The sequence below is a fragment of the Oncorhynchus mykiss genome, chromosome 5 (assembly GCF_057628025.1).
Source record: "Oncorhynchus mykiss isolate SJ-2025 chromosome 5, ASM5762802v1, whole genome shotgun sequence".
NCBI lineage: Eukaryota > Metazoa > Chordata > Actinopteri > Salmoniformes > Salmonidae > Oncorhynchus > Oncorhynchus mykiss.
Window position 1 is genome coordinate 88,666,940 of NC_143026.1, and position 17,396 is coordinate 88,684,335.

Here is a 17,396-nt window from a genome sequence, read left to right on the forward strand (position 1 = left end):
GGTGTGCCTTACAGTATATGAGTAATACTCAGTGTGGTCAACACAAGGTGTTAGGGAGAAAATGCCATTGCTAATTGTGTCTTTAAGCTGCTATATGTAACTTTTTGGGTGACCTGACAAAATTCAGTTATAGAGTTATAGATCTGTCGTTCTCATTGAAAGCCAGTCTTAGAAGCGAAGCGGTAGATATGTTCTATGTGCTCTATTTCTATGCTTAGTTTATGGGTCTTTTACTTTCGATTTTGTACACCAGCTTCAAACAGCTGAAAAAAAAAAAAAAATGTGGTTATTGAAAAGATATTTCACAGGGGTTTAGATGGTATGATGATTCTCTATACAATACTTGGTTGTTTTGTCGTGAACTGTTAGGATTTTAGGAACCAGGAAATGGAGGAATGATTTCCGCCTAGTGGATCTTTTAAAAGAGGTCAAGTCCTCTCAACATTTCAATAGCTGTTGTCTGCGGTGTTTCCGCATGTAAAACCACTGGCCCACTCGGTGATGAGATTTAACCACATCCTTAAATGTATGTTGTCAGTTATTTTACCTATGAAACATAGAGTCTAGTAGATCAAATAGGTTGAACTGTCATTCTATCTCTGTTTTCCATGTTTATAATCAAGCTTAGCTTACCGTGTGTGCTGGTAGTGTTTTTCTCTTTGCTAGTATTTCAATGATCTTTCTGACTGAGCTCACAAAATAGAGAATGATCTTTCTGACTGAGCTCACAAAATAGAGAATGATCTTTCTGACTGAGCTCACAAAATAGAGAATGATCTTTCTGACTGAGCTCACAGAATAGAGAATGATCATTCTGACTGAGCTCACAGAATAGAGAATGATCTTTCTGACTGAGCTCACAGAATGATCTTTCTGACTGAGCTCACAAAATAGAGAATGATCTTTCTGACTGAGCTCACAGAATAGAGAATGATCTTTATATTTCTTTGTTGGAAGATGTTCTCTATGTAGTTATGTTTTAAGCTTTGTTTCAGAATGATGAAATATTATTTTCAATGATTGGACATGTTTTTTTTTCCTGATTACAGTATTTTAAAAGGAGTCTTATAATATATAGTATATTGTATCATGATTCACAGAACAAACACCTAAAATGTTATTGTTGTTAGATCTTATTTTTGGGGAAAAGAGGCGTTTTTGTATCATTTAAAACAAGGTGTTAAAAAACTCAAACCATTTTCCATCCAGTCACTCACTAAAGCATGTTACAGTATTTCAGTTCATGAGGTGGCAGAAATTCTTGCAATGAATTAACTTTATTTTTCAGTTTTTTGTTATACATGTATATATGAATGATGTCTTTTTAAATTCAAAATGTTTTTAGTTTTTTTCCTTCAAAATATTACCCGAGCTCTGCTAATCTTATTTAGTTGTTGAATGGTTCTTCTTCTTGTTTGTTAATCAAATCAAATGGAGAGAAAGAAAGACGGTGTCAGGTCCGGTATTATTGTCCAATATCCTTGCCTTGCAAACATGGTGTTGAAATACTGTACTTAGTAGTTATGTTATTATCAAACTGAATTTATTTCTCATGTACTACATGACTACTGTATTTAACTGCTGTGGATTGCGATTGGTTTACTTGAGCAATGTCTTCCTAACACAGTCGGCAAGGAATCCTGTGTGGCTGATTATCAGTGTACTGAACAGCTGGTATTTGTATGACTGAATGTCTGGTTACTGTCTCACTACTTACATGCTGATGCAGAAGAAAACAGGATAAAAGCTGACAGCTTCTATTCTCTTATGATTACATTTCCCTTTTTCCTAACACCCATGTGATATTAAAGATCAAAACCACTGATTGTCAAGAAAACTAACGGAGGCATATCGCTTGTCTTGTAAAACATCCGTTTAGTGACTGACAGTACTGAGAGGGACACAGTTCATTCATTAACCTTGTTCACTGGTCCCTAGACATGGTACTGTAATGATTTGAATATGCCGTGTACAACCTACTGAAGTTTAGTGTGTACAAACTTACTTGACATGGTACTGTAACTTACTTGTATGTTCTCAATGCAGAGAAGAAAACAACATAGAGGTGAATGTAACGTGGTATGGACTGAGTGGTGCAACTCTATCCACTGTACCCACTGTGAACTTAAACATTCATTATGTTCATGTATATGCAACATTTCCCTGTATTCCATTTTCAATTCTATCTCAATAAATAATAATACGAAAGATCAGTGCAATTCTATTCTCCTTTTAATGAAAGTTGATTATTTACCTCAAAATGACATTTAGAAGCTGTAGACATATCAGGCAACACCATTAACCCATGACTGCTGTTTGCTAGGAGTGGGAAGGGATTGGCAACTCCAGAACTGACAATCTGCTCACTTCACTCTCCTCTTCTCCTTGAGGTTTCTCAACAGTGAACACATTGCCATTGGCATACCCAGTATGGAGTCTTCTGTGGTGGTCATGGTGAAGTGCTCCTTAGGGTCCAGCTGCAGGACACTGTGGTGCCCTACGATAACCACTCCTGGTGCTCGTCTGTGAGGGAGCGATGATCAGAGCGGAGCTTCTTGTGTTCGATCAGTGTCTCTCCAGTTGGCACAATACTCTGTTGCTCCGCTGTAAGTGTCCCCATCACGGCAGGCATTGATTTGATAGCTCAGGGTGACACGTTCAGGTCTCAGTGTGGAGGCTGTCGCACAGCTGGGTGTTCAGGTCCAAGAGCTTTCTGGACAGTACTTTGGTCTCCTTGGCCATCCGGTTAGCATTGCTGCATTGAGCCTCCAGAAGGGCACTGAGGTCACTTCTCCAGGAGGCTGACACTCGAAGGAGGAGACAGCGATATAGAGGCCGGCTTGTGAGATACCTGACGAGAGTACGTCGGAGAGTGGATAAATCGCCTCTACCCTCCGTTCTATTGGCGAACGTTCAATCACTGGAGAATAAACTGGATGAGCTTGGTTTGAGACTATCCTATCAATCTGAAGAACTGTAATATTCTATGTTTCTCAGAGTCTTGGCTGAACATGGACATGGTAAATATAAATATTGGGATGACAGAGTAGTGGTGTCGGGGACACTCAAGGGTGTGTCTCCCACCAGCTGGTGCACGATCTCTAATACCTGATGATAAGCTGCTGACCATACTATTTACAAGAAAATACTCACCCAGAGGCGGTGCTTGTAGTGGCCAGGGATTTTAATGCAGGAAAACTTGACTTTATTCTTACTTGTGCAACTAGAGGCGAAAAACCTCTAGATCACCTTTACTCCACACACAGAGATGCATACAATGTTCTCCCTCGTCCTTCATTTGGAAAATCTGACCATAACTCTCCTTCTGATTCCTGCTTACAAGCAAAAACTCAAACAGGAAGTACCAGTGACTCCTGATACAGAAGTGGTCTGATGAAGCGGATACTAAGCTACAGGACTGTTTCTCTAGCACAGACTGGAATATGTTCCGGGATTCATCTGATGGCATTGAGGAGTTTACCACATCAGTCACCGACTTCATTAATAAGTGCATCGATGACGGCTTCCCCACAGTGACCGTACGTACATATCCCAACCAGAAGCCATGGATCACAAGCAACATCCTCACTGAGCTAAAAAAGCTGACACTTTTAAGGTGCGGGACACTAATCCAGATGCTTATAAGAAATCTCGCTACACCATCCGACCCCCATCAAACATGCAAAACGTCAATACAGGACCGAGGTCACATTCTACTACAGCAGCTCTTTATTCGTTTTTACCTATTTAACTAGGCAAGTCAGTTAAGAACAAATTCTTATTTGCAATGACGGCCTAGGAACAGTCGGTTAACTGTCTTGTTCAGGGGCAGAACGACAGATTTTTACCTTGTCAGCTCGGGATTCAATCATCTTGCAACCTTTCAGTTACTCGTCCAACGCTCTAACCACTAGGCTACCTGCCCAACGCTCTAACCACTAGGCTACCTGCTCTAACCACTAGTGCTACCTGCTCTAGCCACTAGGCTACCTGCTCTAACCACTAGGCTACCTGCTCTAACCACTAGGCTACCTGCCTCTAACCACTAGGCTACCTGCCTCTAACCACTAGGCTACCTGCCTCTAACCACTAGGCTACCTGCCTCTAACCACTAGGCTACCTGCCTCTAACCACTAGGCTACCTGCCTCTAACCACTAGGCTACCTGCTCTAACCACTAGGCTACCTGCTCTAACCACTAGGCTACCAACTCTAACCACTAGGCTACCTGCCGCCCCAGCTCTGATGCTCGTCGGATGTGGCAGTGTTTGCAAACTATCACGGATTACAAAAGGGAAACCCTAGCGTGCGCAGTCCAGTGACGCAAACCTACCAGACAAGTGAAATACCTTCTATGCTCACTTCAAGGCTAGCGACACTGAATACCAGCTGTTCTGGACAACTGTGTGGTCATGCTCGCCGTAGCCGACGTGACTAAGTCCTTCAAACAGGTTAGTATTCACAAGGCCACAGGGCCAGACCAACTGGCAAGTGTCTTCACTGACATGTTCAACCTTTCCCTGACCCAGTCTGTAATACCTACATGTTTCAAGCAGACCACCATAGTCCCTGTGCCCAGGAACGCCAAGGTAACCGGTCTAAATGACTATCACCCCGTAGCGCTCACATCTTTAGCCATGAAATGCTTTGAAAGGTTGGTCATGGCTCACGATACTATCAACCCAGACCCTCTTTTCCCACTCCAATTTGCATACCGCCCCAACAGGTCCACAGATGATGCAATCTCTATTGGACTCCACACTGCCCTCTCCCACCTGGACAAGAGGAACACCTATGTCAGCATGATGTTCATTGACTACAGCTAAGCATTCAACACCATAGTGCTCTCCAAGCCAATCAATAAGCTAAGGACCCTGGGATTAAACGCCTCCCTCTACAACTGGATCCTGGAGTTCCTGACGGGACGCCCTCAGGTGGTGAAGGTAGGCAACAACGCATCCACCAGGCTGACCCTCAACGCAGGAGCCCCTACTGTATTCCCTGTTCAACCTTGACTGCGTGGCTGCGCACGACTCCAACACGTCATTACGTTTGCAGATGACACTACGGTGTTAGGCCTGTTCACCGACGACGATGAGACGGCCTACAGGGAGCAGGTCAGAGACCTAGCAGTGTGGTGCTAGGATAGCAGACTGTCAGTCAACCCCTGTAGCAATGCAGACAGCTGAGGGTGTTCCTCTAGCAGCTTCTGCTGCTCAGTGAGGGAAACCTGAGGACTTTGGCACTTACATAGGAGGTATTGGTGGTCACCCTCCAGCACTTGGTGCTTGGCTTTAAACTCCTGTTGCTCTGTGATTAGTAGTCTGGCTCTCAGTAGCCAGACTCTCTGAGTGTGTGAGTTCAGCATCTTGTGAGAAATTGATCTCCTGGCCAGAGTTTGCTCATGAAGCTGCTGGTTAAAGTCCCTCAACCGGTCTGAGAGTTTTTCTGACTCATCTAGTTCCTTGGCCACAGCCTGTTCCAGCTCTGAGCAGACAGCTCTGGTCTCCTTGTGTTGTTCAGTGACGGCAGAATCAAGGTCATTCTGGAGCTTTGTGTTCCTGGTCTGCTCCTCTGTGATTTGAGTTGGTTCGCTTGAAGCTGAAAGCTCAAGCTCAGACTGGAGGTTCAAATGCTCACCAGCTGTATCCTGGAGCTTGATCTGGATGTCTTGGATTTCTGGGATCAGCTCCTGGTGTTTGGCTGACAAGGTGTGGAACTCAGAGAAGAGTTATTGGTGTTCGTTCTCCAGTTTCCTGTGTTCGGCCGTTAACTCCTGAAGCTCTGTGACTGTGGTCTGGCTCTCCATAGCCAGACTCTCATAGCCGCTGCGCTCAGCCTGGAGGGAGGAAATTAGATCTTGCTCTTCTCCAAGGCCAGAGTGTGCTCATGGAGCTGTTGATTTTCTCTGGAGGCTATCTCTCTGGAGGCTATCTCTCTGGAGGCTATCTCTCTGGAGGCTATCTCTCTGGAGGCTATCTCTCTGGAGGCTATCTCTCTGGAGGCTATCTCTCTGGAGGCTATCTCTCTGGAGGCTATCTCTCTGGAGGCTCTCTCTCTGGATGCTCTCTCTCTCTGGAGGCTATCTCTCTGGATGCTTGCTTCCGGCCCGGCACTTAGTGCTTTCTGTGCATCCACAGCTTCATCTTCTGCAGCTCTTTAATGCTGCCGTGCCTCTTACTGTGAATTTTTCAGTACATATGTGGCAATTATTTATTTCAGAATGAGCCAGCAAAACTAGTGCACTCGATGTGCTCTAGGTCATTGGACATCATTAGACATGCACCTGGTTATTCTTGTAAATGTTATGGCCAACTGTGGTTACACCTCTTGTTTTTTTTTTCCAGAACAGGGGTTCCCCTTTCAGTGGAGTCAGCAGGATGACATGTATTGGTTAATCCTGTAGAGTGCCAAGGTCTGTTCCTATGGTCTTACATGCATGAATCTATTTCTGTGACTCTACAGGTTGCATGTCCTAATATGAAGGCAATATGATAACGGTGGCTAAATGCCAGAGGTGACGAGCCATTAAGAGGAGTCACTATGAGGATGACGTAAGAAGAACAAATGTATAAGTATTCTGTGCCAAGACTGGAAGGCAGTTGTTATCATGATCCAGCTCGGCTTTTATTATGAAGTAAAAGTATTTGAACTCACAGGCTCCGGTATTTGTGAAATATGATTGACCAAATATTTCCACGACACTCTCCACGGCCAGAAGAGCACACTCCTCTAGTGGTGTTTGCTGCTGAGAGAGGGAAGCCTGAAGGGCATACTGGAAGTGCTGGCTCTCCTCCTCCAACAGCTCAGAGTCCTGTTGGTCGGCTTTAAGGAGCAGGGAATCCAGGGAAGCTTCCTTCGCTGTGTTCTGCTCCTGCAAGGCCTTCAATGCCAGCAGGATGCTGTGCATGTTGGCACTGTGAGTCTTCCCTCGAAAGCTGAAGCCATTTTATTGGCTTCCAGCTGGAGCCTGACATTTCTTCCACTGCTCCTCAGCTAGTGAAGCCTGAAGAGAAGCTTTGGCTGACCTCGCGCTTACCAATGCCTCTCTGTGAGGCCAGCTCTGAATCGCTCCTATCATCACTGAGGACCTCAGGGCACACAGGCACCTGTAACACAATATATTATTTTAAGTGTAGCCATCCTCTTTCCCACAACATATTAACTCACCTAAAGAACAGCAGAATTACTGTGACCAGTTCACTCAATAGTAGTTCAATCGAGTACTGGATTAACTGAATCAACAGCAGAGACAGAATGCAATATGGAATTGCATTAAATACTTTGGGGTATGGCACCTCGTCTCAGAGGAATGCTCCTTGGAGCCAGATGCTGATGACAGGTAACCCTTTGCTGGGCAGCTGACAACACAGAAAGAGAACTCTTCCTGCTGGTCCTCAAGGATTGGAGGAGGCAGACTCCTCCTGCACCTCCTTGGCTGACCTTTCATGCACTTCCTTGGCTGACTCCTCCTACTGCTCCTTGGACCTGAGCCCGAGGACCATGGCTCAGGACTACCCTTGCTGTCCCCAGTCCACCTGGCCGTGCTGCTGCTCCAGTTTCAACTGTTCTGCCTGCGGCTATGGAACCCTGACCTGTTCACCGGATGTGCTACCTGTCCCAGACCTGCTGTTTTCAACTTTCTAGAGACTGCAGGAGCAGTAGAGATACTCTCAATGAGTGGCTATGAAAAGCCAACTGACATTTACTCTTGAGGTGCTGATGTGCTGCACCCTCGACAACTACTGTGATTATTGTTATTTGACCATGCTGGTCATTTATGAACATTTGAACATCTTGGCCATGTTCTGTTATAATCTCCACCCGGCACAGCCAGAAGAGGACTGGCCACCCCACATAGCCTGGTTCCTCTCTAGGTTTCTTCCTAGGTTTTGGCCTTTCTAGGGAGTTTTTCCTAGCCACCGTGCTTCTACACCTGCATTGCTTGCTGTTTGGGGTTTTAGGCTGGGTTTCTGTACAGCACTTTGAGATATCAGCTGATGTAAGAAGGGCTATATAAATTGATTTGATACTTTGTGTCAAAGTTTAACAAGGACTCTCTCCTCCTCACCAGTGTCATAATCAAAGATATGATCAAGGGCCTCACATACAGTATATCGTTTGGTCATTGTGCTTCCACAGAATGAATTGTAGGGCCTCAAAAAAAGATATATATACCAGAGCTGCTAGAAAAGTTCTATATATTATTGAAACAATTTTGTGATTGTTTGTGAGAATGCCAACAGGTGTGGTTCCCGTGGGGGAAAGATTCAATTGGGGAAAGGTTCCCGTGGGTGTTGCCATGGAAGCCAAGAAGGGGAGGGAAGTGTGTGTGTGTTGTGGGGGTCTGGGAGAGGAAGTGTGTCCATCTGATGAATGGGCATGTGCCTGAACTCAATTTTATACAGTAATTGTAGTCTCACCCATTAATTTCTAATGACCGGTCATTTTTGATCGGGAACACCACAGCTGTACAAAAGTGAAATAAAACACCCCAAATTTTATGAACATCATCCAAATGTATTTTGTGTGTTCAGATGCCCTGTATAGGCAAAGACATGGAACCTTAAAACCAATCCGATTAAATTAACTACATTTTTCAGAGAGAGAACTTGGAAATCGGTCCAATTCGACCGGAACACAGCCAGAGGGTTAATTGTTTTTGAATGATACAAACTGATACCTGCCATTTAAAAGAATAGGAACCAGTATTTCTTCTTTAAAATAATCTGGGTAACTATTATTATTATTATTATTATTATTATTATTTGGAGATAAAGCAGAATGTGGTTATTTAGTCTACTGTGTATGAAACAATGACACAGAACAGATTACATTGCAAGTTATTTGACAAAATACACTATATCTCTGTCCTACTGCTCACCCAAATACACTATATCTCTGTCCTACTGCTCACCCAAATACACTATCTCTGTCCCACTGCTCACCCAAATACACTATATCTCTGTCCTACTGCTCACCAGAATACACTATCTCTGTCCTACTGCTCACCCAAATACACTATATCTCTGTCCTACTGCTCACCAGAATACACTATCTCTGTCCCACTGCTCACCCAAATACACTATATCTCTGTCCTACTGCTCACCCAAATACACTATATCTCTGTCCTACTGCTCACCAGAATACACTATCTCTGTCCTACTGCTCACCCAAATACACTATATCTCTGTCCTACTGCTCACCCAAATACACTATATCTCTGTCCTACTGCTCACCCAAATACACTATATCTCTGTCCTACTGCTCACCCAAATACACTATCTCTGTCCTACTGCTCACCCAAATACACTATCTCTGTCCTACTGCTCACCCAAATACACTATATCTTTGTCCTACTGCTCACCCAAATACACTATCTCTGTCCTACTGCTCACTCAAATACACTATATCTCTGTCCTACTGCGCACCAAAACACACTATATCTCTGTCCTACTGCTCACCAAAATACACTATATCTCTGTCCTACTGCTCACCCAAATACACTATATCTCTGTCCCACTGCTCACCCAAATACACTATATCTCTGTCCTACTGCTCACCCAAATACACTATATCTCTGTCCCACTGCTCACCCAAATACACTATATCTCTGTCCTACTGCTCACCAGAATACACTATATCTCTGTCCTACTGCTCACCAAAACACACTATATCTCTGTCCTACTGCTCACCCAAATACACTATATCTCTGTCCTACTGCTCACCCAAATACACTATATCTCTGTCCTACTGCTCACTCAAATACACTATATCTCTGTCCTACTGCTCACCCAAATACACTATATCTCTGTCCTACTGCTCACCCAAATACACTATATCTCTGTCCTACTGCTCACTCAAATACACTATATCTCTGTCCTACTGATCACCCAAATACTGCTGGACTGTTTTAAGGTGCAACAACTTTCTATCACACCTTTCTAGATGTTTTAAATATATATATATATATATATATTAAACCTTTATTTAACTAGGCAGTTAAGACTAAATTATTATTTACGATGACGGCCTACACCGGCCAAACCAAGATGATGCTGGGCCAATTGTGTGTCGCCCTATGGGACTCCCAATCACAGCCGGTTGGGATACAGCCTGGATTCCAACCAGGGTGTCTGTAGTGACGCCTCTAGCACTGAGATGCAGTGCCTTAGACCACTACACCACTCCCCACTTCCAGACCACAGTTACTACTTCAGCCTTAAAATGTTTGATATTGTTCTGAGCTGCCACAGTTTTCAAGAGTAGCTTCTGGCTGTCCTTGCTGTCAGCCAGCTTCTCTTTCTCTGTAGGGGGCCGTATCAGCCGCTGAGACTTGGCAGCAAATCCAGCCTTCAGCTTGCAGATGATCCTCTTCTGGCCTGCCAGGTGTTCCAGCCTCTGGTTCAAACAAGTTCTCTGGCTGAGGCTTACTCTGTTCACAAGAGAGACCATGGCCATAATGTACATGTTAAATCACAGTGGACACTTGGATACATGACTTGGCTCAATAAAACGTGTGTGTCTGGAGACAATGTAAAAATATCAGTAACCTTTTGAGCCTCTGATTGACATCTTGTCCTTTTTCCTTCTCTCATCCTGTGAAAGTTTATGATAAATTTCAGTCTTAAAAGGAAGGCTACTTGACTGTGTCAGTAACCTAGGCTACACTTCTAGGAAAAAGGTTCTAGGTCCATGTAGAACCCTCTGTGGAAAGAGTTCTACATAGAACCCGAAAGGGTTCTTCAAAGGGTACTGGCATAGGGACCACCAAATGGTGTACCAGTTAACTTAAGCCTACTCTGTTATAGCCAATGGTTTTTGGTTTGGAAGTCTGCAGGACCTGAACGTATGGAGTAGATGAATCACTTAGAAAATGAACTATTTTACTAATTTACTATTTTACAGATAATGTGATATAAGGTTTAAAAATGTGTGGTTCTTACAGTAGACATACATTTATTTACATTAGCATAGAAGGCCATCGGTTTTTTATTTTTATTGTTGAAATTAAGCATAAATTATACATCAACATTCAGAAAGGTCTTTGTCCCAAATAGGACCCTATTTCTAATGTAGTGCACCACTTTTGACCCGGTCGTCTAGGGCTCTGGTCAAAAGTAGTGTACTAGCCTATATAGGGAATTAGGGTGCCCTTTAAAAGAAACACACACACACAGCTTCACAGCAAGATCTTAGTGAGCTTGATAGGTTTGTATTTTTATTTCATTAAAGAGAGTTTATAAATTAGAGAAATTAGAGGTTGTAAATGAGAGATATTACATGATAGAAATTACAGATTATAAATGAGAGATTTTAAATGAGAGATTATAAATGACAAACATGTCTGAAATTCTAGGCCTGAAATTATAGGCCTGTAGCCTATAACCTGACGCAGCAGGCCTGTAGCCTATAACCTGACGCAGCAGGCATGTAACCTATAACCTCACGCAGCAGGCATGTAGCCTATAACCTGACGCAGCAGGCATGTAGCCTATAACCTGACGCAGCAGGCCTGTAGCCTATAACCTGACGCAGCAGGCCTGTAGCCTATAACCTGACGCAGCAGGCCTGTAGCCTATAACCTGACGCAGCAGGCCTGTAGCCTATAACCTGACGCAGCAGGCCTGTAGCCTATAACCTGACGCAGCAGGCCTGTAGCCTACAACCCAATGCAGCAGGCATGTAACCTATAACCCGACGCAGCAGGCCTGTAGCCTATAACCTGACGTAGCAGGCCTGTAGCCTATAACCCGACGCAGCAGGCCTGTACCCTATAACCCGACGCAGCAGGCCTGTAGCCTATAACCTGACGTAGCAGGCCTGTAGCCTATAACCCAATGCAGCAGGCCTGTAGCCTATAACCTGACGCAGCAGGCCTGTAGCCTATAACCTGACGCAGCAGGCCTGTAGCCTATAACCTGACGCAGCAGGCCTGTAGCCTATAACCTGACGCAGCAGGCCTGTAGCCTATAACCTGACGTAGCAGGCCTGTAGCCTATAATCCAATGCAGCAGGCCTGTAGCCTATAACCCGACGTAGCAGGCCTGTAGCGTATAACCCAATGCAGCAGGCCTATAACCTGACGCAGCAGGCCTGTAGCCTATAACCTGACGCAGCAGGCCTGTAGCCTATAACCTGACGCAGCAGGCCTGTAGCCTATAATCCAATGCAGCAGGCCTGTAGCCTATAACCTGACGCAGCAGGCCTGTAGCCTATAACCTGGCGTAGCAGGCCTGTAGCCTATAAATCAAATTTTATTTGTCACATACACATGGTTAGCAGATGTTAAATGCGAGTGTAGCGAAATGCTATAATCCAATGCAGCAGGCCTGTAGCCTATAACCTGACGTAGCAGGCCTGTAGCCTATAACCCAATGCAGCAGGCCTGTAGCCTGATCAGCGACAACAACGAGACAGCCTATAGGGAGGAGGTCAGAGACCTGGCAGTGTGGTGCCAGGACAATAACGTCTCCCTCAACGTGATCAAGACAAAGGAGATGATTGTGGACTACAGGAAAAAGAGGACCGAGCACGCCCCCATTCTCATTGACTGGGCTGCAGTGGAGCAGATTGAGAGCTTCAAGTTTCTTGGTGTAATGGACCAACGTAAAGAACATGATGTATCAGTAATAATTGCTTTTGTGTGAAAACACACAGAACAAACTAATATTCCATTTGGCAGACACTTTTATCCACAGCAACGTACAGTCATGTGTGCATACATTTTGTATGTGTGGCACCGGTGGGAATCGAACCCACGACTCTTGGCATCGCAAGCACCACGCTAGACCAACTGAACCACACAGGACAAACTACAGTGCCTTGCGAAAGTATTTGGCCCCCTTGAACTTTGCGACCTTTTGCCACATTTCAGGTTTAAAACATAAAGATATAAAAATGTATTTTTTTTTTGAAGAATCAACAACAAGTGAGACACAATCATGAAGTGGAATGACATTTATTGGATATTTAAAACTTTTTTAACAAATCAAAAACGTAAAAATTGGGCGTGCAAAATTATTCAGCCCCTTTACTTTCAGTGCAGCAAACTCTCTCCAGAAGTTCAGTGAGGATCTCTGAATGATCCAATGTTGACCTAAATGACTAATGATGATAAGTACAATCCACCTGTGTGTAATCAAGTCTCCGTATAAATGCACCTGCACTGTGATAGTCCCAGAGGTCCGTTAAAAGCGCAGAGAGCATCATGAAGAACAAGGAACACACCAGGCAGGTCCGAGATACTGTTGTGAAGAAGTTTAAAGCCGGATTTGGATACAAAAAGATTTCCCAAGCTTTAGACATCCCAAGGAGCATTGTGCAAGCGATAATATTGAAATGGAAGGAGTATCAGACCACTGCAAATCTACCAAGACCTGGCCGTCCCTCTAAACTTTCAGCTCATACAAGGAGAAGACTGATCAGAGATGCAGCCAAGAGGCCCATGATCACTCTGGATGAACTGCAGAGATCTACAGCTGAGGTGGGAGACTCTGTCCATAGGACAACAATCAGTCGTATATTGCACAAATCTGGCCTTTATGGAAGAGTGGCAAGAAGAAAGCCATTTCTTAAAGATATCCATAAAAAGTGTTGTTTAAAGTTTGCCACAAGCCACCTGGGAGACACACCAAACATGTGGAAGAAGGTGCTCTGGTCAGATGAAACCAAAATTGAACTTTTTGGCAACAATGCAAAACGTTATGTTTGGCGTAAAAGCAACACAGCTCATCACCCTGAACACACCATCCCCACTGTCAAACATGGTGGTGGCAGCATCATGGTTTGGGCCTGCTTTTCTTCAGCAGGGACAGGGAAGATGGTTAAAATTGATGGGAAGATGGATGGAGCCAAATACAGGACCATTCTGGAAGAAAACCTGATGGAGTCTGCAAAAGACCTGAGACTGGGACGGAGATTTGTCTTCCAACAAGACAATGATCCAAAGCATAAAGCAAAATCTACAATGGAATGGTTCAAAAATAAACATATCCAGGTGTTAGAATGGCCAAGTCAAAGTCCAGACCTGAATCCAATCGAGAATCTGTGGAAAGAACTGAAAACTGCTGTTCACAAATGCTCTCCATCCAACCTCACTGAGCTCGAGCTGTTTTGCAAGGAGGAATGGGAAAAAATGTCAGTCTCTCGATGTGCAAAACTGATAGAGACATACCCCAAGCGACTTACAGCTGTAATCGCAGCAAAAGGTGGCGCTACAAAGTATTAACTTAAGGGGGCTGAATAATTTTGCACGCCCAATGTTTCAGTTTTTGATTTGTTAAAAAAGTTTGAAATATCCAATAAATGTCGTTCCACTTCATGATTGTGTCCCACTTGTTGTTGATTCTTCACGAAAAAAATACAATTTAATATCTTTATGTTTGAAGCCTGAAATGTGGCAAAAGGTCGCAAAGTTCAAGGGGGCCGAATACTTTCGCAAGGCACTGTATATTATTCAACACTTATAACTCTGTTATATGGAAGTAATCCTTGTTTGTGAGTTCAAAAAGCCTTTTGTTTAACACTTTTACGGACAAATCAGCCATGCCTCACTGTGAGACCATGCCCTCTCTTTCTCTGAAGATTAGTTAAATGTCTAAACACACTTAAAGCCAGGCTACACTAAACAAACATATGTATTTTGTATGTATCTGATGTTGTGCATCTCAGAGGAAAGATCAGAAGTGGAGGGAAGGAGATGTGTGGCGTAGATGACTCATTCATATATTTTTATGCACATATTCTTCATTCCTTTACACTTGTGTGTATAAGGTAATTGTTGTGAATTGTTGACTTAGATTACTCGTTGGTTATTACTGCATTGTCGGAACTGGAAGCACAAGCATTTCGCTACACTCGCATTAACATCTGCTAACCATGTGTATGTGACAAATTAAATTTGATTTGATTTGCTAGCTGAGACTCTACTATTTAATCTACGCCACACATCTCCTTCCCACAGCTAGCTATGACATAACTTGTCGCATAGCGCTGAGGGACCAGAGGAGAGGTTTAGGGTTAGGGGAAACACATTCAGGAAGCTGTGTCCGCTGATAAGACCGGAGGGAAGGAGATGTGTGGCGTAGATGAAATGGGACTTCCTGTAAAATAAGGTAAAGTACAGAGTCTCAGCTAGCTGTGACATCACTTGTCGCGTAGCGCTGAGGGACCAGAGGCGAGGTTTAGGGTTAGGGGAACACATTCAGGAAGCTGTGTCCGCTGATAAGACTGGAGGGAAGACATACGTAAAGACAAATACACACAATTTCAACGTTTTTTTTGTTTTTTTGTTGTTGAGAATAAGACGGATAATTTGTAAGAGTTTCTTTTGGCGTTACCTTTAGGACGTATGGTCTCTGGGTAGTGTGATCGTCGCTCCTGGACATGGCAGGTCTCTATGGACTGAAGATCCTGCTGCTGTGTACTGGGCTCATAGAGCTGGCCATATGTAAGTACAGTATGATACCCATGGGATGGGGCTGATGGGAGGGCTGTTATCCCTTTAATGGTGACAGGGCTGTGGGGCCTAAATTCACCAATAAAGTACATCGAATTGTTTAAGAAAATGTAGCCCGATGCGATCACTCAAGGAGTGTAAGAGGTGCATTTAATAAGGTTGATCAAATCTAATTTACTTGAGGCATTTTTCTACAGGAATTTCAAATGTTGACAATGGATCAATCATGTTTGAGAGAGGGATAAAGGGCTGTGGTTCAAGCAGGATATGGTATACTTATTTTTCAGACCATTCAAATAACTTTGTTAGGTTTAACTATTAAAAGTGAGTTGGAATAGAGTAACTCTGAGATTGTCAAGTCCTTCTAAAAACTGTCTGGTGGGCGTCACCTGGAGGACTAGCTTTTAAAGAGGAGTCTGCTGAGTTGGTCCCCTCATGTTCCCCCTCAGAGAAAGGACACACCTGATGATTAGTCAAATTCTTACTCTTAACTTGGTCCACTAAAATGCATTCAGTGATTGGATATCTATCTAGATCAGGGACTTAACATCTAAGTAATAATCTGAAGCTAATACCTGCCTTTCACTGTGCAACAATGCTACATTCAAAACCTCTTGCTCTGTGTGCAAAAGTGCACCCTTGTTTGTGTATATTTAGCGTGAATCTCCAATACATGTGAATGTTCTGAATGTAGAATGTACTTCTATCAACTGCAGTAAGACACACAGAGTTTAGATGTGGGGTTCTTTTTAGACAGATCACAGCTCAACCACTTCCATCTTCCATTTTGAGCGGCCTTTTCCATTTTGTCTGCACTGTTGTGGAAATTTCCTGTATCACCAAGAAATGAGAGAGCAAATCACACACTTAAACTTCACTTTTAATAATAATTAAGCTTTTGCAATAGCATTTGTCTTTCAACATTTCAGTATCTCTAATGAAAAGTTGAGAGTGGTCAACATAATGGCAACTGAGATATTTTATTGCAAAGATGGGGAAGAATAGGGAGATCGCTGAATGTGGAAACAAGCTACATACATAACAGGAGGTATTTCCTAACATCAGTTCAGTCTTTACTGTGTAGTTAAGCAGTGACCACCAAGTGTTTCCCTCGTGATTCCTACTGTGATGCTCATCCAGTGGATGCATTGACCTTCTTCTTCTTTCGATATGGGAGCGGCTATTGTTTGCTGGACTCCTGTCCTGAGCCTGCTGTTGGCTCGAGCTGGAGTGGCTGTTATTTAAGTCCCGCAGTGGGACTGAACGGTCATCAGTCGAGTCCGTACCATGTTGTCTTTCCAGGACCGGTTGTCCTTGAGTCACTGTCCATATGGCAACTGTAATGAGAATGCTCAAGACCAGAGCAAGAAACATTATGCGTAGAGTCTGGGCCTGATCCTCCCATCTAGTCGGTGACTTCCGGCGTCTCTGGTCCTCCATCCTCAGGGTCTGGTGGGCAGTATGGCACCTGGCCTTGAGCTAATGTGCAAGCTCTAGTGAGTGCAAAGAGTTCTGCTGCTTGAGCAGAAAGGTGGAAGGGTAATTTAGCACTTTCCAGTGTGGTTGAGGCAGTAGTAACTGCATACGCAACCAATGGTTCTCCTTTCTCAGAACGCTGAGCAGAGCCATCTACAAACAGTTACAAATGTGCATTTTGCAACGCGACATCAGTTAAATCCGACTTGGTTTCGAGACAAGCTCCACCAGTTCAGCACAGTCGTGAGGCTCTCCATCGTCCTCGGTGAGCAACAGAATAGCAGATTTTAACACAGTGCGCCTCTTCAGGGTCACATGACACATTGTCAGAAGAACATTCTGATAATGGAGCAGTCGAGCTGGTGTTAGATGGGCCGTCTTTGCCTGTGAAATAAGAGCATGTACAGCATGAGGAATGTGTACAGTGAGTTCACACATGGCAACAATGTCTGCACAAGCCA